We start from the raw sequence: 24,826 nt of genomic DNA on the forward strand, positions 1-24,826 counted from the left end.
GATCTTGCCTATTAAGAACACTAAATAGCATTATTGATTTATAGCATTAAAAAATAAACCATCTTCAGGATGAGAAAGGGGAAAGCAAACAAAGGAATATAATGACCTAGAGGCTGAGATCCCACATTAGGAAAAAGGAACCCTGAAATAGTGTTTCCACTGCAAGTAATGTGTTTTGAAATTCATAGTTCACAGATTCACTTTTTGTGAATGGAAAGGGTAGATACAGAATTTATTTTAATAATCATTTCTTTAGAAATTTCACACTCAGAATATTTTGAGGCAAGAAACCTGTCTACCTACGTCACCTCATCAATCTCAAACACCATCTGATCTCCCATCCTTTCCCACAGGTGGCAAGTGGGTGGCTCTGGGTTTGGAGGGTGCTGGATAATCATGTGTTTCCAGATCTCTGAGATGATTGGTTTGATGGATTCTGGGCTAACTCTATAACATCAAGAGCAGAGTCAAAATGATGTTGCTTCCAAAGATTCTACAGAATAATTCTCTTAGATCTTCCTTTAGACATAATCCAGAGGTAGGTCACAACCCAGGTGTTATCCAGGTAAGGTAAGGTAAACAATGTGCACTTGGCCATCAGTCTCAACTTAGTCTCCTCAATGTCACTTCTGTACTTGTCCATCCCTGGCAAGGTGCTGCAATGCTCACATAAAGAACTACATGACACTTGCAAAAATTATAGACTACTTTCGCCAATTCAGAACAGGCTGTAAGAATCACAGCATATGTGAGCACACAAAACTCACTCCATCTATGAAGAAAAAGGAAGTTCTAGCCAGCACAGTATGCTGTATTTTAAACCTAGGTCTCTTTATAATCTGTTCCTCCTCTATGTGTATGTGTTTTCTCCAAAATAAGTTTTCTTAAAAGTCAGAGGGAGGTGATCAGGATGAACAGAATTATCATATTTCACTCATCAAAAAATTAACTTAAGTACAACTACTTTGTGAACTAGTGTGTGTGTGTGTGTGTGTGTGTGTGTGTGTGTACTCTGAGGATCACACCTGGGGTCTTGAGCATGGTAGGTAAGCTATCTACCACTGAGCTACTTCCCCAGCCCCTCACAATTACTTTTGTTGGGGTGTGGTATGTGCAAAAGGAAAGTGATGGAGGATCTTTTCAGTTTATTAGTGAGCAGGGATAGGGGCCTGCAATAGCTTTTGTCCATTGAATTAGTATTCAGCATCTGGTATGGTACCAGGCTAAATTACTGATAAAAGTGTAGTGACATCAACAGCAATAGATTCTACAGACATTGCAGAATTGCATTAAGAAGCAACAAAATAAACATAGGGACAAGCAGACTAAACATGGGAGATGAGAAAGGCAATCTCTTGTCTCCAAAATTAATCTTCAATCTGTTCACATCTCTCAGGTGCCACTGCTACTTTCAGTACAGGCCACCTGGGCTATGGCTCAGGTAGCCCTCACAAAGTAGCCCTTTTTCATACACACCTCTAACAACTTTCCTCACAGCAATCACAACGACCTTTAAAAACATAAAACAGATCATACCATTCTCATGTTTGATGGTTAACTTTATGTGCCAATGTGACTGGGCTAAGGGATGCCCAGATAACTGGTACAATCTTATTTCTGGGGGTATCTGTGAAGGTGTTTCTAGAAGAGAGTAGTTTTTTAATTAGTAGACTGAGTAAAGAAGATCTACCCTCACTAGTGTGGATGGACATCATCCATTCCTTTGAGGGATGCCCTTCAACAAAAAGGCAGAGAAAGGGAAAGTGCTCTCTCCCTCTTCTTGAGGTAGGACATCCATCTTCTCCTTCACTTGCAAATTCCACAGTAAATCTCTTCTTAAATATTTGTATACACTCTGTTGGGTTTGTTTCTCAGGAGAACCCTTACTAATACATCACACTGAAGTATGTCAGTAGATTCTCAGCATGCCATGGCCGACCACGCCCTTAACTTCTACTCCAACCTTATGGCCCTAGACTTTCCTCACCACGCTCAGTCACAGTGGCCTTCCATCAACTTAAAAACCTTCTCCTCTGCTCCTGGTGTTCCCTTCTCAGACAGAGTTTTTCTCTTTCTTCTGACTGGCTCTTCTCAATACTAAAATTTTCCCTCCTCCTCCATGTCTTCCCTGACTGCCTTACCCAAAGTAGGCACCAACTATTCGGTATCATGGTTTCTTGTTTCCCTTCATGGCACTAAAAAAGTGGAAATCATTCATTTGTGTCTGTTTCACTCCTTGGAAGGAAAAGTCTGAGAGCAAGAAACAGTGCTGTTTGGTTTACTGATGAACCTGCAGGGCCTACAACTGAAGATATTTGTGCAACTGAAGAGAACAAACTGTGTCTCATCCCCACTTCTTTTCACTCCTCTCTCCTAAGAAATACAGCACTCATCAAAGAGATGAATCATTCCTTATGCATTCATTCATTCAGTCATTCATTTGTTGATTTACTCATTTATAGTAGATATGTATTGAGCCCCTACTATGTTAAAAACATGGGAAGAAAAGCAAAAAAAAAGAGTTAAGGGCTGCATGCATGTGTTTTGACTAAAAATGCAGATAAGAATAGCTATTTTGATCTGTAGAGTTAATTCATGTAGAAACATGGACCAGATATTTGGAAGAGAAATATTCTAGGATCTATCTAGAAAAGCCCGAGCCTCAAACATTTCATGGAAAAGAAAAACAACTTTTTTCTCCATTCAATTTAATCTTATTGTATTCATTCATTCACTCACTCACTTACTTACTCACTCACTCATCTAGCAAGCAACTGCTGAATACACACTGTGTCCCAATAGACAAGAAAAGAAAAAGCCCAGGATTTGAAAGAAGTGATGACGTGGCATTGTAAGTCCTATAAAAACCTCAGCCTAAGAGAGAATCAACCAATAGTGGACACTAAAAAGTAAGAGGACACACCAAATTCTACTACAATTAAGACTTAGAAAGCATTTATAGACCAGGATTAAGTGAAGCATTATCTCTGTTTTAACGCTCAATACCCAGAAAGTCAGCATTACAAACTGGCTACAGATTGACTGCTTTGGGTGGGGCTGGGGGGTGGTACCTCTGACATAGTCATTAACTCAGGGAACATGGACTGCTCTCCTAGGTCAGCATGGCTGGGAGGAGAGTCTTTGTGCAAAGAAAGCTAATTCTGTGACAAGGGCCCCTCAGTTCACTCAAGGCTTTCAAGATGTGACTAGCTAATAATGCTGTATGAAAGCAGAAGAATTAAACAGCCAGCAACAGCCAGGTAAAGGCTCTGTACTTCACTTGTACACAGTATAGGACTGTTTTTCTAGATTATGAATGAAGAAATTAATTGGTCTTGGCACAAGCAACCTATTGGCTCTAGGAAAATTTCTGCTGTAAAATCAAAAACACTTCCCAGCAGTCCTCCAGAAAGTCTGAGAGGTACCCATGAAGGGTGCTGTTTTTATTAAGCTGTGTATGTGATGTTCACACACAATGGAGGATTTGTTTCAAAATTTTCCAGGAAAGTACTTAAATTGGGGAAGGCAAGACTGACCATATAGCTCAGTGGTAGAATACTTGCCTCATATGCACTAAACCCTTGGGTTCGATCCAGAGCACCACCAGAAAAAAAAATGGGAAAAGTAGATGAAACAAGATTGGTAAATGTCAATAATTTTTGAAGTTAGATGAAGAGTACATGAAATTCACTATATTATTCTCTCTGCTTTTGTGTTTACTTGAAATTTTCTTTAATAAAAGATCATTTATTTTTAAAATGTATGTGTACCAGAACAATTTATGACAAGCTCATGGATGACTTCAAGACAAATACAGAATTAGATTATTCTTAACCCATCAAGACATCATAAAATTATAAGCAAGAAGATTTATTACTAATAGAACATGACAGTGTTTTTGTCCAAACATATTACAGAATGCCAAGTATACAGGTGAGGAAAGGAAGAAATACTCAAGAAAGAAAACATTTTTTAGTCTTTTATTCTTCTGCCTCTTTCAGTTACATTCATCCAAGTCTACAAAGGAAGCCAAGCAGAAAAGTCAGCCTCCCATCACATTCTCTAAGCCAGTCACTTTCCTGATGATGCTTATTGCTTAGGTTCTAGCTCCATGCTAAATCCATCAGCAACCATAAATGACTCCAACACCTATTAAAGTTATCTGTGCACATTTGATTTCCAAGAACTATGCACATGGGTGTTGCTAACTTAAAAAAAAACAACCCACAAAGTGAGACTAACTTTTAACCTAGGGAAGTCACAGAGGTGCTGACCAATGAAAACTGAACAAAAGTGGCAGAAAGAAATTTTTCTCTGCCAAAAATGCTCAATAAGTTAATGAATTTAATAATTACTAACAATCTACCAATTTATTCCTCTCAGCTGTCTCTATATTTGATATAGAAACCAATTGAAAATTAACCCTTTAAAAGCGTTTATCTGTCACCAATTATAGTGCTATACATTTTAATGACATTTATCTTAATGATAGAAGCTATATATGCTTAGTCCAGAAAACTTGAGAAAAGGGAATCAAAAAAGAATCCTAAATAACCTCTGCTATCATTTTGTACCCTACAGAGACAGACAATACAGAAATAATACCTGACTGCATTTTAACCAATTACAAGTCAGTGGAAGTAATATGCATAACTTTTGGGTTATGCCAAAGTGGAGAGCACTTGGAGAAATGATAGATGGAAGACAAACAAGCTCATGTTCTAATCATTCTTAAATACAATGCTTGAAGAGTGGGAGATAACAAGATAGAAGGAGCTTGGGTCTCCAAAACTGGAGTGTTGACTGGCAATGCCCCTTAGCTGAAAACAGATGCCTCCTACAGTATTATTTCCCATTCCTGTAGCCAGTGACTGATACTAAGCCCTGGTCCCCTCAGTGAGATGCATGGTCAACTCTGAAGGTCGATCCCAACTCTGGAGCTCCCACTGGATCCCCTGGGGCTCTGTTGTAACTGTGTTTCCATGCACTTTCTCCCTCTTTTCAACTTTGCTCCTCTCACAATCAGTATTTTCCTCAAGAGCACTTCCCAATGAAATACTCAACTGCACACCAATTTCCATCCCTGAGTCTATTTCTCTGAAAATCCAACATTAGTCAATAAGCCTCCATCATTTGCTCTGTCAGAACAACCAGGAGTTCAAATATTATATGCTGAATTCAATGCTAGAAACTCTAAGTTAGGACATCACATCTTTGATTTTGAGCATGTGTAAAACTGATGTAGAGAAAGGCATGCAAATCAAGAATAACACTTGACTATATCTGACCTCATAAAAGCCACAAAGTCTGTCCCACACCACATTCAAGGAAGGAAAAGTCAGTCTTATTTACAAGTCTCAATATCTATGCAGTCTAATTTCTCAGTGTTCTTAGGATAGATTTTAGTTCCTTTATTAAGATGATCTGTTCGGACTTAACTTCACTGATCTACCAGTTGCACCCTTTCTCAAGCAACTTTGACTTGAGCTGCTCTATCTCTTAGTTTGAGGGGTGTATGCATAGTCCACCATTCTGGACAAGAGGCACTACCCATCTACAAGTAGGGAAAAGGTGATGTACAAAATGCAAGTATAAGAAGGTCTCAGAAGGTTTCATACATAAAGTAATGTTTTAGCTGAAACTTGAAGGTCAGATAATTTGGAAAGGTGATCATTTCAAATTTCATATATTTTCAAAAGTATTACTGAGCCAAAAATTATTTTAAAATTATTCACAACAGCCCAAATGTGGAAACAACCCAAGTATCCTCAACAGATGAATAGACAAAGAAAATGTGGGGTGTAGGTGTGTGATAAAATATTATTTAGCCCTAAAATGCATGAAGTTTTGATCTATTCTACAACATGGGTAAACCTTCATGCTAACAGAGATAAGCCAGACACAAGATAAAAAAAATTGTATGTTTTCCCTTATTTGAACTATCTATAATAGGAAAATTCAAGGACAGAAAAAAGATGAGAGGGGCTGAGGGAGGGGAGAATGAGGAGTTACTACTTAATGGTTATAAAGATGGTGTCTGAGGTTATGAAAAAGATTTGAAAATAGTGCTGAGGCTTATACAGGGCTATGCAACTGATGCCTTCGAATTGTATGTTTAAAATGGAAATTTTTTATGCTGTATATATTTTATACAATTAAAAAAGAAGAATTACAGTTGGTTCTTGGTACCTGTTAGTTCCAGGACACCCCAAGAAAACACATTAGATCAGGTCCCTTCTAAAAATAATGGCCTAATAGTCTACCCAATTCCTCCCATATATTTGAAATCATCTCTAAATTACTTATAATACCTAATTCTATGCAAATAGTTGTTATACTATATTGTTTGGGGAATAATAACAAGAAAAATGTTTGCAAATGTTCAATAAATATTCTAGCTCCACTATTGGTTGAATCCATGGATACAGAGGACTGACTGTACTTGTGTCAGAGCTTTACTTCAATCCTTGGAGAAGCAATTTAATGAAGTGACAAGCTGCCCACCCCTGGGAACCTCATGCTGAGTGGTCTGCGTAGAGAGAACTTGGAGGAAAAAGGAAGGGAAAGGGACTCAACCACCCCAGTGGCTTGGTTTTCTACAACACCAACTCAGCCTCATGATCAGACAAGTTTGAAGGTAACATTTTACCCAGAGGACATTTTGATTAAGTATCAGATTCAACCTCCTGCCTCCTGGTTTTTCAATGATAGAATATACATTTCCATAAGTGACTTCTTTCCTAAACTTTGCTGAAGGATGGCATTCATACACAGGTACCTATAGTGAACTTGTTTCCACATATGGCTCAATAGTACTTTCACTTCTAAGGATGGCCCTGTGACCATCACACAATTTCCATGCAAAAACCTGTCTAGCATCCCACAAGTTTCCCTCATGCCCTTCCCAGTCTGCTTCTCACCCCTTCCTGAAATAACTCCCATTCTAACTTCATAGACATCAATTAGTTGTGTCAGGCAACTACTTTCAGGATGAAGCTTCCACTACAATTTAAACACCTGAATACCCACAGTTGCCTTTCTTTGTCAACAGCTTCCATCTTACCCTCAGAGAGATCATGATGCCCGCCCACCATGATATGCACATCGGGAGGACAACACTTCTATCTCAGTGACAGGAAATCAGTGTGCATTTAAAGCCTCTGCGAGTATGGACATCAGGTGCCCACAGATTTTCCACATCACGTACCCAGGAAGAAAGCAGCTTATGGCTTCTCCTGAGGCACTGCCACCTAAAACACTATGTTTTTATCAGCTAACAGGCATTGATTTCTGCCAAGAGTTTCAATACTTATGATTCCCCGGCTCCGTGCCAACTGCATAGACACAGGTTCCCCTCCCTTCCCTCTGTCTCACATGCCACCATACCAGGCAAACCTATTTCCCACAACTGCATCATCCTTCTGATAGCCAAGGACAGGACAATGGCACATGAAACACCTCAATGGCCCCAATTTCTCAGGGCACAGAAGTGTCCCTGAGATATAAAGGGCTCAAGGCACAGGAAGGCAAAGCAAAAAGCTGACAGACTCCAGGGAAGTCAGGAAAGCCCCTAAATATACTGCTGTTTCTTAAAAATCACTACATCTTCTTCCAGGATGTGTCAGGTCTACTTATTACGTACCGTAAGTACTTGGTGCTGAGGCTCCAAAGTGATCTAGACCTAGGCCTAAAGGAGGGAGCCTGGTGGGGATGGGGGATTTAAGTACAAAGCTTAGCACATGGCTAATTTTCACACAGGGTGATAAGGGCTACTATCAGACACTTGTACTTGGAATGGGAACTCAGAGCCCAGGATCTTCAGCCCAGCTTCAGGAAAACAGAAAAGGCTTCCGGGAGATGATGATGAGTGCGATAGGGTTTAAAAGTGGGGACTGTGGGGCTGAGGAAAAGGGAGGGTGAAGTGGCACTTTGCTGTGTACTACTATGATATAAGGTGAGGTGAGGATGAGCAACAGATGCAGAAGGTGAGTTCAGCAGAGGTATGGTCAGGAGGATACAGAGTTTAGGAGACTCTGCCATGTGAACCCCAATCAGGGGACAGTCTGAGAGCCACAGGGAGTTATTCTGGAAAACATAGGCTTTTGTTAGTTCAGTTGAGAGGCAGGGCAGCAGTAAACATTGTAAAAGAAATTAGCCACCTTGATGACTTACCTAGACTCAAACACTCCTCTTAATTAAGGGCAGTTATTTTCAAAGGTCAGATTCAATATGACCTTGCTGCCATGACCCTTGCAGTAACAAGTAGATATCCAGGAGATCTTGACAGTCTTGTGTTCTGTCCTCAGACCCCCAGAAATGCACAAACCTCAGGGAAAAATATCCAAGCAGCTGGCCATGGATTTGAATCTCTCTCAGGTCTTTCCAGCCCAGTCTTTCCCAATTCCACTGGTCTTCCAGGTATCTGACGGCCCCTCCATCCTCTACTGCCTGCCCACAGTAAATATTCCCAACACCCACTGCTAACACTTCTGCTCAAAGAGTGGGCTCTTGGTTCACCTGCTTCTCTCACCACTCTCTCCAGGAAACACTCTTCAAGGACATTTCTTGTTATTATTCGCTGGTAAATGGATGGAATTGGAGAACATCATTCTGAGTGAGGTTAGCCTGGCCCAAAAGACCAAAATTCATATGTTCTCCCTCATATGCGGACATTAGATCAAGGGCAAACACAACAAGGGGATTGGACTTTGATCACAAGATAAAAGCGAGAGCACACAAGGGAGGGGTGAGGATAGGTAAGACACCTAAAAAATTAGCTAGCATTTGTTGCCCTCAACGCAGAGAAACTAAAGAAGATACCTTCAAAGCAACTGAGGCCAATAGGAGAAGGGGACCAGGAACTAGAGAAAAGGTTAGATCAAGAAGAATTAACCTAGAAGGTAACACACATGCACAGGAAATTAATGTGAGTCAACTCCTTATCTCAACTAGCAAAAACCCTTGTTCCTTCCTATTATTGCTTATACTCTCTCTTCAACAAAATTAGAGATAAGGGCAAAATATTTTCTGCCGGGTATCGAGGGGGTGGGGGGAGCAGGAGGGGGCGAAGAGGGTGGTAAGGGAGGAGGTGGGGGCAGGGGGGAGAAATGACCCAAGCATTGAATGCACATATGAATAATAAAAAAAAAAATAAAAAATAAAAAAAAAGGACATTTCTAGGATATAGGCCCCAGGACATAAGGACTCAGTCTTACTGACACCTGCATCACCAATGTCTGTCCATGGCACTTAGTAGGCATGCACTAACTATCCATTAAATTCCTTAATTCATTGTGCACACACAACATTCCATCCCTGACAGGTAGCAGCTCCTCCCTCATAGCTCAGTTTCACCCAGCAGGTAGATCACCTGGTTGGCTGGACACTCTTGTGAACCAGCCCACTGGTACTGTCAACAAACAGTGAAAACAAAGACAAATTTCTAAGCAGCAAATTTCTAGGCATTTCCTAGCAGATGGGTATTTTGGAAAAGAGAGGAGCCTATGAGAGAGCAAAACAGGAACATGTAACATAGTCTACATTAAAAGAACTGAGTTTTGTGGCTTTCTCCTATTATAGTCTGTTTCAAGGCAGAATATATGTCTATCATCTCCGTAGGCCCACCTCCTAAAGACTGAGAAGCTCATTGTAGAGGACAAGTTGTTTGTTAGATTTAACAGGGTTTATATTACTAGAGAAATATGTCTATCCATTAAATCAGAACACATGGGTTGATCAGTTAGGATGACATTTGAGTTAATTAATCACCACCATATACACATAAAGAAGTCTAACACATTTTTATCTTCTCCAAAAAATAATCCTCCTCCTGATGATGCATTCCTCTGTGCATGTTAAATCCACAGGATTAAACAGTATCTTAATTTCTTGGGAAACTACCAACTAATTAAAGATGGTGAAAGATGTTTCAGTTGTCAGAAATACATTTCTAGAACCAATTTCTATGCTTAGGATGCATAACGTCTCAAAGGGATAATTTCCTCTGTTTGATGTTGGACCTTACTGGATTCAATTTTAGGAGATAGCACCTTTTGACCTTCATTTCTGAAGTGTCTCATTTTGGGGATATATTTTCCCTGTCTCCATATTATACAGAGGAGAGAAGAATGGATTAGCCACTAAGTCATATCTACTGAACTTTGGCAAGACGACTATTTGCTGCAGTCTCATTTTCTTCACGTTTTAAAAACAAGTTAGATCACATGATTTCTCAGATGCCTTCCAGTTCTGACACTGCTTTCCTAAATAATTTCCTATCACTGATAGCAGATAGTTCATAAATCCAGGGAACTAGTGGAAAGAGACAAGGCAATGTGAGTACAGAAAAGGGGGAAAGAGGAACAGCACACAAATAGGGCAACAGGGTGAGAAGTCTTAAGAAAAGAAGGCCAGAGACTCCTGCCCAGGTAGAAAGCAAATGGCTCACTACAACAGGGAAACTGAGAAAAATGTAAGACTGTTGACAAAGGTGTGGCAGGGCCAAGGGAGCCCCAGGTAAGCAGAGGGAGCCATTACCATCACTAAACTTAGATGGGCATGATAGAGAATGGTTCCCAGAACCCAAAAGAGCTGTGGCCTTTTTGGGCAGAGCTGGGAGAATAAATGGTGCACCTCAGACTCTAGCCTCCTACTATTTTCTCCCACTGCTATCTCTCAACTGGAAACCAGAGGAGAAGGGGCCTAGGAGGGAAGGTAGCCTCTGGGATTGCAGAACAAAGGAAACAGTAGGTTTGAAGGGACAAACAAAAAATACCCGGCCAAAACACTTTGCCTACTGTACCATTTATTCTCTGTGGTTCTCCCCTTCAAAATAGGTAGAGGGAAACAAGCTGGCATAGTAGCAATGATGTTGGAGCAAGAGCAGCCTAGTTCCCAGTAGTTCCACAGAAAGGATAGATAAGAAAAAGGGAGAAAATTGAGAACAATCCAAAGGCAGAAGGCTATTTCAAGGAGTTTCCTAAAGACCACAGCTCAAAGAGACAAACCATGAACCACCTGAGAAGCTGGGGATCGCATAAGGTAAATTCTGATAAGCAAGTTACATTGGGCGTTTTGGGGCCTTCTGGCCCAAAAATGTCAGCAGCTCTTAGCTCACAAAAAGGAGTCTATCACCATGTGGACACATTTTTCTAATGAGACCAAGGTGCTTCTTCCTCAGGGACTCTGACCAGAGAAATGTAAATACCCTGGTGAGTGAAGTTACAAATGTCTGGATGTGCCATGAGTAGAACTGGCAAAATCTCATTTATTCATTCATGAGTGACTATAAGAATTTGAGGTAATTCAAACTACGTTGAAGATAAGCAAAACTGAAAATTTTTTAACTACAGAAGAGAACAATCTCTATGCAGCACCTTAGGAGCGATGAATGACATGCACATAATGGTACACAAACCACAATCATTTTCCTCTGGCCAGCAGGACCTAAACAAAGTCTTACCTTTCCCTAAAAATCCTACACTGTATGAACATTGCATGAATCTAGGGGAAATTCTGGAAGAATAGCCACACTTTAAACCTTGTGCACTTTGAAGATCTGTTACAGTAAGTATGGGTTATTTTTATAATAAATTATAATATAGAAAAGTTTAATGTAAATATTTACACAATGATTTTTGAAAAAGATAGTTCTGCAAATAAAAAAAGATCATCAGGAAAGTGTATCTTCACCATAAAAGGCATGAACCTAGAAGAGTGACTCTACATTTATCCCAGACATTCAGACACCCTGGACATACCTTTAACTGTACAGAAAACAGCATTAGCTTGAAGAAGTGATAAGGCCTGATGTCTCGCTCTGGAGTCTTGAGACCTGAATTACTTTCAAATTGCTCACTGTAACTTTGCTAATTACTTTAGCTCACAAGCCTATAGTTTCTTGACAAGTAAAACAAAATAGCAACATTTGCCTGATAGGTTGTTGGGAGGATTATAGAAACTACCAGAAGCAAGACCTAATATTACTCCATGTTCCTCTCCCCTTTAAAAACATAAGAAACTTTAGAATGGTATTTCTACATTATTTTTAAAATACGCAGATGTATCAGGACTATACTTTTCCCATCTAAATGGAAAAAATAAAAAGACTTTGCTCATTTGTAGTCCTAAATATTCCCTGTGAGTTTTGTTTTAGCTGAGGCAGAAGTTTAAAAGTATGCAGAGGTTCTAATTCATCTCAGACTTGAGAGTATAACATCAAGCTTGATTTCTACAGCATTCTTATTCTTCCTGGATTAGTCTCCAAAAGAACATGACAAAAGACAAACAAAAGATTGTAATTGAGGTAATTCATGACATTCCATTTCATTTTCAGACTTTGCATTTTATGAGCAAGGATGGATTACAAGGCTTAGTGAGTGGGTTTGAAGAGAAGTCCTTTCATTTCTTTTCTCCATGAAGGCTTAAAGCATGAGAGCAGAAAGTACTTTGCAATCCTTTAAGGGTAACAGGGCATTTGGTGTAATGTTTAAAAGTAAGATTATTTCAACAGGCACCTATTTCTTCATACTGATCTTCCTATCCTTAACAAAGTCACACTTGAACCCAGGTACAGCCCAGGATAACCAGTCTTGAGTGTCTAATTTATGAAAATCACCAGTATTTACACCAACACCAAGAAAGAATAACACATAGTCTCTGACTTCAAGGTGAAGAGGTAGATACATAGGCAAATAATAAAAGGCATGAAATATATGCTCTCTGCAAGTAAAATAAAGAAAATCTTGGGTCAGGTAAAGATGAACAAAAGTTCAAATAGTTACTGAGAACTCATTATGTTTGAGAGAAGGAACGGAAGAAATAGAACAGTTGGAGATGACAAAGTTTTTCACTTGGCCTTCTGGACTTGGGGACAAACAAGACAAAGGCAAATTCAAGACAAGCCAGAAATGTCAAGTCACAGCAGTCCCATCCTTTTCTCCACAGGAGAAATCTCCCTTGAAGTACAGCTGCTTTGAGTGATGAAAGACATAACTATGGATATAAATGCATTAAATAATTAGAAATGGAAATTTGCTAGAAGATGTTTCATCAAACTGATGCCTCACTGACTTCTTTGGCAGCTACTTGTCTGAAAAAAAAATGCAATCCAGGGGCTAGAACAAACTTGGATATGTTCCTTGCTTGACTAGATCGATCCCATCAGTAATGCAACAATCCTTTGCTTATTTCAAAATAACACAGGGAAGAAGTTGAAAGATAGCCTCCAAGTATGTGTTAGAAGTTGTACTCTATTTTCTACTCCAACCTGCCCTGGTTTCATAATACTCAGTGCTGCTTTGGGCGAAATATGTCAGCAGTAACATTGGACAGACATGGGGCTTTATCTGTCAGTGGCTCCATAGATTGCGTGTGCTAAAATATGAGGTACAAACTCATGTCTCCCAGAAGCTTACAGTGAACTACTTGTGGCTGAACACTTACTGTGTTCAGGAAAACACTTCTGTTCATTTTGGGTTAAGCTCACATCTATTCACAGAAGTAACAACCACAGTAAAAACAAGGAGCAAGTCTGAGTACCATACCACTCTACAGATTTTCACATGAAAATCTTAAGGCCCAAACGATAAATTGACATTTTAGAAATACTAAATATTTCAAAATACTAATTAGTTTTACTTTATTTGATCATTTTCACTGAATTTTTCAGTCATTAAGTTGGAAAAAATTGCTTTCAAGATCTATAGCCAAATGCCACATAGTAGCATCCTCCCCAAAGAATTAATTTCTTTATCATAAGAACAGTTCAAAAACAGAACGCCAATAAACTGCACTATTACATGAAGGGACATCAAGATAAGGAGTAGCCCACAGAGTTGACAGTCCCCAGAGAGATAATTACTTGCAGAAGCCACAGTGGTTCTTTAGCTACTGAGCACCTGAGCCACTGTTCTTAAAAACTAAAATCCCCAAACAAATAGGACTCATTTGTCATTTGCATTGGACTTCCCACTGGTAAAACTAGATTACTCTGATGACAGTCCTAAGAATTGCACGATTCATCTAGAAAACCAATCTATCAACAAATACGCCTCCTACTGAGCAACAGAAATTGGGCAATCCAAAATATATGTTAAAAAAAATTGTCCCTGTCCTCAAGAAAATTTTCATATAGTTGCAACAAATCAAACTACAACAAGATTTCTAGCAGCAAGCTATGTGCCAGAGAGCACAGCAAAAGCATTTCAAATGAATGCTGACCTATCAAGTTCCCATATTCATGCTTTCATGTTCTTTTTTTGTTTGGCTCTTACCAAAGCAGAGCCTGAAACCCAGTCAAGGACACGTGTTCATTTGGGAAGATGTGTCATAAAGTGAAGTGGAAGAAGAAAGTGAGACAAAGACAGAGGACTAGCCAATGTGAGGCTGTGTTGTAAAGATCATAGTCCAATGAGGCTGCTTGCCAGTGAGTTCTCTAGAGAAGAGAGTGCCTTCCAGATTGTTCATCTGGTTGGCCAGACTTTGGAGTTACTTGTTGGGGTTGTCAGGAGGCATTAGCTCCCTTACACTTGCAGGCTGCTCTTGCTCACTGGCCAAGCTAACTCCAGTGGTATTTGAGAAGGTACTGAGATAGGAAGTGCAAGAAGGCTGCCTTGTGGTTAAAATGGGACACTGCCAGGTGAGGCTGAACTCCCAAGGGACTGTCACTTCCCATCACCCACAGCAGAAGTAGTTGAAGTGAGAGGTGAGTAGAAGAGAGGTAATAGAAGCGTCAAACTCAACTGCTACCCAGTCCTGTAAAATCATGAATACAGGATCTCAACTCTTCCACTTTCCCTCAGTCCTTTCTAGTCCAATTTTCTTTAAGCATTGAGCTACATTTTCTAGCCAACAAATTGATCAGCTTCTGAGGTTTTACACTTTAAAATTACTTTATGATGGAATGTATAACTTTAAAAATATTCAGTTGATAAAACTGATGACATGCTAGGCTTCCTCAGAGAAGTGAACCTGATGGGGATGGTGATTAAAACAACTACTAACGACTGAGGTAGTATGAATGGCCATAATAATTCTTTCAACTATTTGCCCATTTTACAGATGCATCTTCACTTCATTGAAGCATGAAGAAATTCAGTGACTTGTCCAAGATCATATACTGCTAAGTGGTGTGAACCCAGGCTACTTGACTTCAGAGCTAAAGGAGGGAAGGGTTTGCACTTTAGGCTAACTACACTAGGAAGGCATCAAGGGGAATCAAAGGGGAAAGGGAGTTGATCTGAACACACTGAACTTAACTGGGGTTTTCTGTGACTGGGAAAGGATGCAGCCAGCAAACTGTAGAAACAGCAAAAGCAGCTTAGAAGGCTAAAGCTTCAATCTCAGAGAAAGATGGTGGATTTTCAGAATAGGGTTGAGGCAAAGGCGTTAGGGACTATAGACTTAGGGTCTATTTTGGGAGGTAGAATTCATAGCACATTGTGATGCACTGGATGTAGAAAGTAGAATTACAAATAACTATGAGATATGAGGCTTAAGTGAAAAATACATGAGGTGGAGGGAAACTGGAAGAAAGTGGTTGGAAAGAGGCTGAGGAATGAAGAGTTCTCCTTTGAACACATAAAGTCTGAGGATCCATTAGACATGCAAATAGAGATGTAAAACAGGGGCTTACCATCTGTGTCTGCCTCAGGAAAGGTCAAGACTAGAGGGGAGAATTTGTGAGTCAGAACCAAGATGACCTACCTTCTGAACCACAGAGCTGGTGAGAATACCTAGGGAGAGCCTGTAGCCCCCTCTCCTCCCATTCATGGTACACAATCTTTTAGAAAGGGAACCAGCAAAAACATCCTTGAGATGATAAAAAGCCCCATCCTTACCTTCTCTTCAAAGCATCATTTGAAACAAGAGAATTAAGCACACATTTCCAACTTCCATACTCCAAGAACATTCAGAGAAATTTGACAAAAATACTCAAGAAAAAGCTGGGTATAGTGATACATACTTGTAATCACAGCTACTTGGAAGGTGGAGATAGGAAGATCATGGATCAAGGGCCAGCCCAGGCAAAGATTAGCAAGACCCCATCTCAAAAACAAGTTGGGTATAGTAGTTCACATCTGTGGTCCCAGTTACTCAGGAGGCAGAGTAGGAAGATCACAGTCTAAGGCTGGCTTGGGCAAAGTTAGCACAAAATCCTAACAAACTAAAAGCAAAAGTACGGGACACTGATTCAAGTGGTACAGCACTTGTCAAGCAAGCAGAGGCCCTGAATTCAATCCCCGTTACTACAAAAAAGACCAAGAGAGTGAATGCCTGTCATAGGAATGAATATTAAAGGAAATGAGTGATCTGAACTGACAGAAACCAAGAGAATACACTGACTTGTCCACAAGACTCAAGCACAATTAAGCAGGGAGTCATCTTTTATCCTTTCATTTTTAAAGGTCAAACCTAGGTTCCATGAAAATATCGCATTGTGCATTTTAATGAGATGTAATGTAATCGTGCATATGGTCAGATAAATCAGGAAAACAATGCTTGTAGGTAGATGAGTCAAAACTGAAAGTCGATGACAGATATCCCAAGGCAAACCCACAGTGACTTACGTAGCCTTTAGCAGGCATCAAGCCCGTTACCTCTCTTTGTGCCTCACATGCAGTTCCACAGTAACACAATGGCTCTTTACCTATGCATAATTAGTTAACAGCTGGAAATAAAACCATGTCTGTAGGGCACTACTGTGATAGTGCCCTTATGTCTGTCCATCCACACTGTTGCCTTTTTATGGCCATTTATAATGTGAGGACAGGAGACAAAGTCATGCCATTTGTCCATGTGAAGACTAAACCAGTGAGTGTGGTACCAGTGACCATTCATTGGAGTAATGCAGATAGCTCCTGCCATAGAATCCGTATGTGCTAGATGCTCAATGTGCAAAAGCCTTCTGTGATGCTCAGTTTTATGTGTCAATTTGGCTAGACTGTAGTCCATACTTCTTCAATCAAATTGTGACCTAGGCATCACTGTGAAAGTATCTTATAGATGTGTTCAACAAATCTGCCAACTTTAAATAAAAGCAAAGCTCCTTAATAATGTGGGTAGGTCTGACTCAAAGAGTTGAAAGGAATTAAAAGTACAGCTGAAGGGCTGAGGGCATGGCTCAAGTGGGAGTGCACCTGCCTAGCAAGTGTGAAGCCCTGATTTCAAACCCCAGGAAGAAGAAATTCTATGACGAAAGGGACCAGTGGCCAGGTCGGCCATACAGCCATACAGTCCAATTCCTTATCTCATACAAAAAGTTTTTCTATATGTAAACCTGTGTGTGTCCTACTATTCTCTGTTGGAAACCTGGCTGATACACCTTCCTTTTCCCATGAAGAAAGAAATCAAATTTATGTAACAGCTATATGGAAGGGAAGTAGAAAAACTTACTCCCCTCTCGCTTGGAAGGCAAAGGGCAGGTAACGGTAATATTACCTTCGTTAGTGACATGCTCCATACACGTGCCAAATCTCAATTTTAGTACCAGGTTCTTAAGGTCTTGTTTAATGGTGTGGCCAATGCCATTTCTGTTAAATCAGAGGCAAAAATAGAATGCTGATGCTGCTTTTAAGCTTTAGTTTTAATTCTGTGAGTTCAGTGCCTCCCTAGTAAGTGTGGAGCTTTCCCTGAAAAATGCCTGGGTAGAAGCAGCACATCCAGGGCTGCAAACCATAGAGGCAAGTTCAACTGAGTAATTCCTTCTACCCAGAGCAATAGTCAGCTAGCTCAGTTTTCCATCCGTCACCCCTCCTCACCTTTGTAAAATGAGGTCTATAGGTTATCATCCTTCCCAATGGGAAAGGCAGGCATGAGGACCACACCATTCTTCTGGATGTCCAGAGGATCAGGATAAGGGGGGAGGGTTATCCCCTCTCATGTTCCCATGTTTGTCTTTTCTAAAGCACCCAGTTAAAGAATATGTTTTCTAGGAAAGGAACAGTGAAGAGCATCTAAGTGACACCTCAGCTCTGCTTGGACCTTCAAATACCAAGAAGAGAATGTGGATGCAGTTGTGGGTCCCTTTCATCTTTCTTCTCACCTTTCATATGGAGAGTGGACGGTGGTTTTACCTTAAATGTGCAAACATTTTCATTTGTATACTCATTCACTCAAAAATATTTATGGAATTCTTTAGAAGAAACTAAAATAGATCAGACCAGATTTTAGACTCACTGATTGGAAGAGAAGCTAGGTACATATATTACTATAATATGAGATGGCATAATATAAACAAATAAAAATTCTACAGCAGTTTAGACACAGTTTGACATTGTAAGGTGATGGAATGAAGAGGAGGAAAATGGAAAAGGTATGACATGACATTTTAAGGGTTTTATCCCTGGGAAACTGCCATCAAACAAAGGTCTTCTTGCTATTTATATATTTAGTTGGCACTAGAAAAGTAATTAATCAGAACACAAGTTTGATATTGTCTATAGGGAAATCACCAACGAACAGGGCTGTGACACAATTTGTACAGTGATTTGTGTCACTTTGCATTTTGCTGTTGTGATCTGGCTGACAAACTTAGATGACAAAATAATAATGTTTGCCTTAAAGAACTGTATCTATAGAGAGACAGGGCAAGAGACCAAGCAGGTCCTGACCCGGCAAATGCTAATAAGCCTCATGTAATTCAAACTTAGTATGCTGGCTCCAAATTAATATAGACTTCCGCATAGTTCACAAGTGACAGGTTTTATGATAGATAGAGTACTTCAGTAAAAATGCCATTAAATATATGTGACGCCTAGAACAGATGGCATTTATAATAGATATTCCTGATAACTGATCACCATTTAGCATTCTTTGGTCCAGGCTCTTATCAAGGTTTCACAAAATGAGCAAGATCTTAATTTCCCCAGCAGTCTGTTTAACAGCTGTTTCTCATATCCTAAAAAAATCAGCCATTTATCAAAGCTGTTTTGGGAAAGGTAAAATCAAATATGAATCTTCTTTATGTTGAACCATACTTAACAAATTTCCCAACCTATTTATTTTAAAATCCTACCTTTCTGATGTTATGAAAGAGCTGTGTGCCATACACACATCACCCTCTCCTCATGTCAGCCATGGACTGTTTAGCTTTCCTTTCCAAAAAAGGACTGTTCAGTCCTTTGTGGAGGCATAAGGCTCAAGAAAGCAGTGGGAATCAGAAAGTTAACAGGATGAAGATAATAAAGAGGAAGACCTCAAAAAGAACCATCCATAAACATTTTGTATAGAAAATGATAAATTAAATCTTGACTGAAACACAGGTCCTCAAGATAAAGCAAGTCAGTCTGAGAATGAAGACATGGAAATCATAGAACAGACAGAAGTCAAAGTCAAGGGTTGATGATTTTAAAAAAGTGAGCAAATTACAATTATTTAGCATGGTTCAGAGATTTTGCTTGTTCTGATCTGCACCAAGCACAGATATTTTCAAGCGTTAACCAAAATAATGTATATTCTAAAATGAAAACTGTGTTGACAGTCAACCAGTCAGCAATACAAGATGTCTTGTCACAACTTGTTGGAGCACATTTTCTACCAACCAAAAAAACAAATAACTGTATTAGATTAAGAAATCACACACAAGTCTTCTGCAAAGCTTATACCCTAAGGTTAAAAAAAGAACTCTAAAATGAAGAAAAATACCAAAAACATGAACAAAGGGACTTAAACACCATCTGCAATTTGATTTATAAAGACTAGCAACTAACTCACAATTTATATATTCTACAAGGAATAATTCTGATAAATCAAGTTTACTTTAACAAAGCTCAAGTCAGTAAAACAGACACCTGCTATAAAGGACCCCAGTCTGCTGGCTTGTGTTTCACTTTACCTGCACCCCACTAAATGCTCTTCACTGACTAACTCAGCACCTGACACAGGCTCCTACACAAGACACAATGAGAGCAGTAGACAGTCCTGGGATTTAACGCCAGGGTACTATTAACCAGCTCTATGAACCAAGATAAATTACATGATCTCTGTTTGCTGAAAAATGAAGATATGATGGGCTTTTTATGTCAACTTGGGTAACTAGGTAAGAAGGAGGGAGAGCCATTCAAATACTAATGTAGGTGTTGCTGTAAGATTTTGCAAATGTAATTAAAGTCCCTAATCATGTTGACTGTAAGCTAGAGACATCATCCTGGGTGGGTCTGACCTAATCAAGTGAGCACTTAAAGGCCTTAAAGGGAGATGGGCTCTTCCTGGCCAATGAGACCTCAAATAGCATGTAGGTCCACAGTCCCTTCCTGACTACCTATGGGGAACATCATTGGCTCACACCCAGGGGTCCCACACTATCTTCACTTCCTAACTGCATATCCTATGGATATGGACTTACTTCCTTAGCGCCATATTCAGGCAAGCCAGTTCCTTGTAAATAAAGCTCTTACTGTCATCACCTATTGGCTTTGTTCCCTTGGTGAGCCCCAAATGATACAGGGGACAGTTAATGTACTTCATAGACTGGCTATGAGGAGTAACTGTGATCATTCATAAAACTTAGAGCAGTGCTTCTCAAACTACTGTGAGCACAAACCACGGGGTGCAGATTTTGAGGTGGTAGGTTTGGGGTGCAGCTGAGAGTCTGGATTTCTAATAAGCTCTCGGGTGATGCCAACATCACTGGCCAGTGGGCCAGTTTGATTAGCAAGAGCCATCCTAGAACACAACACGCACTAGATCAATGCTAGTTTCTTTCCCCACTCTACCTCTTTACTCTGGCAATCTTCAGGTTTCTGTTGTTTTTCACATTTCAATTAGTTCATTAGAAATTTATAATGCACTGAACACCTTCTAGAGCTCTGGTGGCTATGATGTTAAAACACACACACACACACACACACACACACAAAGAAAGTAAAAACAGAAAAAATCAATATCAAAAAGCAAATACTAAATAAAGCCTTTGTACACACCATGTGTCCAGGACTAAGGCCGATCCATAGAACCTGTGCTTCTTATAATCCAGTTGGTAGGAGAAACACTTTACCACCAAAGACAAGAGATCATTTGACAGTCAAGGCAAGGTCATTATATATCAGGTGGGACACAGAACACAATCAGATGCTAACAGAGAAGCAAGGTGAGCACATTCCTGACAGGTGGCTGTAGATAGGCCACCTATCTGCAGGTGTGGTAGGATTTCTAGGGAGGTAAAACAACACCCGTGCAGACACTCACACACCCCATGATACCTCACCTGTGACTTCATATTCTCTGACAGTTCAGTTGTTATGGCTTAAGGCTTTATTTTCTTGGGACGGAAATTCTTCCCTAGAGACATGATCTTCAGAAACCAGGATGCTTGTTTCCATGTCCACAGCCATCATTTACCACTGCTCTCATCAGCCCATGAAACTGCACTACTGAAGAAGCAAATGACCTGCCTATACCAATGCCAGAATGCAAATCCACAACTGGCTTGACCCCTCTACAGCTCTGCACACTCTTGACCCATCTCAACCTTGGTGATCTGTGATGTCACTCTCTCCTGGCTCTGCTCCTCTGTCTCTAGCTGCTCCTTCTTCCTTCTTTTCTAGCACTTCAGCTGTGACCCTCTCTCAGACACTTTCTGCGTTCCCCCGTCGCCACCTGTTCCCAAGCCTTTAAGTGCTCCTGGGGATTTCTAAGTTGCCTTCATGATGGGCTGCAGACCCATATGTCTCTGCTTTCTGGGCATCCTAACCTAGATGTTCTTAAGTATCTCAGACTCAGAGTGACTCCAGTCAAACTCACTGTCACTCTCCCCAGGCCCACTTTACTTCTGCATTCTGCTTTGCTGAATGGCATGATCCACTCAGGGAAGAAGGCTGGAAGCCTACAAGCCACCACTGCTCATCTTCCGGGCTACTTCTTACTCATTTTCCAAGACACAGATGTTGCCTTTCCCAGGATCCATTCCTAAATTACCTTCTGCTGGGTACAGTCCCCTCTCCACATGCTCTCTGCATTTCCATGGGAGCACAAATCCCACAAGAAACAATGGCAACATAGTCATTCCTGTCATACATTCTCACAGCAACTCCAGCTTTTGCTTTACAGCATTTCTTATAAATATAATTCTACGGTCTTTGTGCAATTATCAAATGTCCGTCTCCCCCACTAGACTGAAGTTCTTACAACATTAGGGACCATCTATCTTGCTCAATGTGCCTAGTTCCTGACAAACTGCATACACTGAATCAGGTGTTAAGTAAATGAATGTTTACCTGTGTCTCCTCCACTAAACTAAGAACCCCTTAGAAGGAGGAACTAACTTATTTCTATAGCTCTACTAACTCCTACTAAGAGCTTGATAAATGCTGATTCGTTGAATAAGTTAATATAAATGCAGTGATATCACCAGTAGTCATCATACACCAGAGTGTTTGTTAATGAAATCTTTTCAGCTGCATCTATCCATGGATTCCACTGATGGCCAGAGCATCCTAGCACAGGCCACCTAACTCCCTGTGCCTCCCTGGGATGGTCACTATTTACAGAGCCTGTCAGCGATGACAGCTATGTCCATTTGTCTCACAGTGGCTGCCAGTTAGGCACCTTAAATGCCTGGAAACATACAATAGTTGTCTCTTACTACCATCAGGCTTTATTCCACCTTCAGCTAAAAGTAAATTTCCTGAGATGAGTTATTTGAACTAAATGAGTATCTGGAATCTCTGCTTTATTTACTTTCTTTGGATTTCTGTACACACAACACGCTCAAAGTTTATAGAGATGTCATCTGTTAAATATATTTTTCTAGAGCAAGAAAAAGAATGGCTTTTCAAAGCTCTACATTAGAGTTTTCTGCAACTCAGATTTTTAATGAAACGCTTCCTGCTCATTCAGGGGAATTCCACTTTCTTTCATCCAAAGCCTGAGGAGATTGTGAGCAATGTCTCAGCATAACTAAACTCCCTACCTGCTGGCACCTGATATTAAAAGGAAGAGGCCACCACAGGTGCTTCTCTGTGGAGAGCCAGACATCAGGAGAAGCCCCTAAGGCTGAACGAATGGGAGGAATGCAAATACTCAGAAGAGGCTTGACTGATGCTATACTTCGAGACAGAGTAGCTGTATTTTCCCAACTTTGTTCTCTTTTCTGAGTCTAAGCTACAATTGCAAGAGGTTTTCCTTTGCTGTGTCCTTAACTGGAGCACCAGAATAAGCATTTAAAAAAAACACTTCCCCACTCTCAATATTTCTATATACTTTCCAGATAGATGATTGGCCCTATCTGGTACATGGAAATAGTGATGTGCTGAAAAGCATCCCAAAGGTCAAACTGGGGCTTATTCCAGAGGGGGCTATGCAGTAAAGACCATCTCCTCAAACATTTGTGCATTGGTAATGGTTATGGGATGAAAACCAACTTTTATCGAGTGTCTACTCTGTTCATGTGCATGTACTCCACATGAAACATCTTACTGAAGTCCTGAAATAATCCATGGATTCCTTTTTTGTAGGTTGAACAATGTCCCCTAAAATTCATGTGTGGCTGGCACCTGAAAATGTGAGCACATTTGGAAAGAGGGCCTTTATTATACAGTCACATTAAGAGGAAGTCATATTGGATTAGGATAGGCCCTAAATCCAATTTGGTGTTTTCATGTGAAAAGAAAAGGACAAAGAAACACAGAGAGAATACAGTCATGTGAAAACAGAGGGAGAGATTGAAGTCATGCTGTTGGGCTGGTAGAGTAGCTCAAGTAGTAGAGCACCTGCCTAGTGAGAGTAAGGCCCTGAGTTCAAACCCCAAAACCACCAAAAACTAAAATAAATAAATGAATAAACAAAGTCATGCTGCCATGAGCCAAGGAATGCCACGAACTGCCAGGGGCTGGAAAATTCCCAGGATTCTCCCTGGGAATCACCAGCGGGCACGTGGTCCTGCCAACACCTTGATTTCCGACTTCTGGCTTCCAGAACTGACTGTTTTTTTTAAGCCACTCGGTTTGTGGAAATTTTTACAGCAGCACAACCAATACAAATTGTAAGAGGCAGGGGTCATTCTTGTCATTGTACTGATGCAGAAACTGAGAAACAGTGATGCTGACAGCTTCCTCATAGGAGCCAATAGATCCGACATCTATTTTATAGGGTCAATGGCTAAAAGGTGGAAGCTCAAAGGAAGAGGGTGTAAAGGATGGAGAGAAGCTATGTTCCTCAGTCTTTCTGACCAGCACCAGGAGTTACAGGCTCTGGAAGCGTGATCTCAGGTATAGCTGGCAGACCCTCCTTCATCTAGGGCCACTCCTGACACACGCAGCCTGGCACACGCAGCCCCCCAAGTGGTGAGTCAGGGCCCAGAACTGACCTCACCTAGGGACAGTTGTTCATTCTGCTTTAATTAAATCAGAGGAACATTTAACAATGAAACTAAACAAGTACAACAAGAAAATGCGAGACACAGACCAGAGCGCCCACCCACTGTCTTAGTGGCTCTTGGCTTGCCCACGGCCATCAGTTCCTCTGTGGGGCAGGGCAGTGTTTAGTTCTTACTTTTATAAATGTTAAAGTATTTCAAACATAGAATATTTTTAAATGTTTGGATACATTTAGTTCTGTTTCTCAACTTTATTTTAAATCATGTTTCCTCTTTGGATGAATAAAAAAATTCTCCCAACTCTGTCTCTCCCTCCAACCTTTAGGGTTCTAACCTACCCTCACCACGGAGGCATGTAATCCCCTCCTTGACCATTGCTGAAACCAACATAATAAATGTTCTTCCCCCCCACCTTTTCAACATAATGCTAGCATAATGACACCAGCGTAATGAATGAGCCGACATTATGGTTCATCCAATAATGAATGTTGGGTCATTCCTTATATTGGTTTC

General features: G+C 40.4%; 1 protein-coding gene across 2 annotated transcripts in view; it reads right to left on the reverse strand.

Annotated features, from left to right (window-relative positions):
- Fras1 (Fraser extracellular matrix complex subunit 1) overlaps positions 1–24,826 on the reverse strand; it is a 424,489-nt gene that overhangs the window by 293,416 nt on the left and 106,247 nt on the right. The window lies entirely within an intron of this gene.

This window comes from Castor canadensis, chromosome 9, assembly GCF_047511655.1.
Source record: "Castor canadensis chromosome 9, mCasCan1.hap1v2, whole genome shotgun sequence".
Taxonomy (NCBI): Eukaryota; Metazoa; Chordata; class Mammalia; order Rodentia; family Castoridae; genus Castor; species Castor canadensis.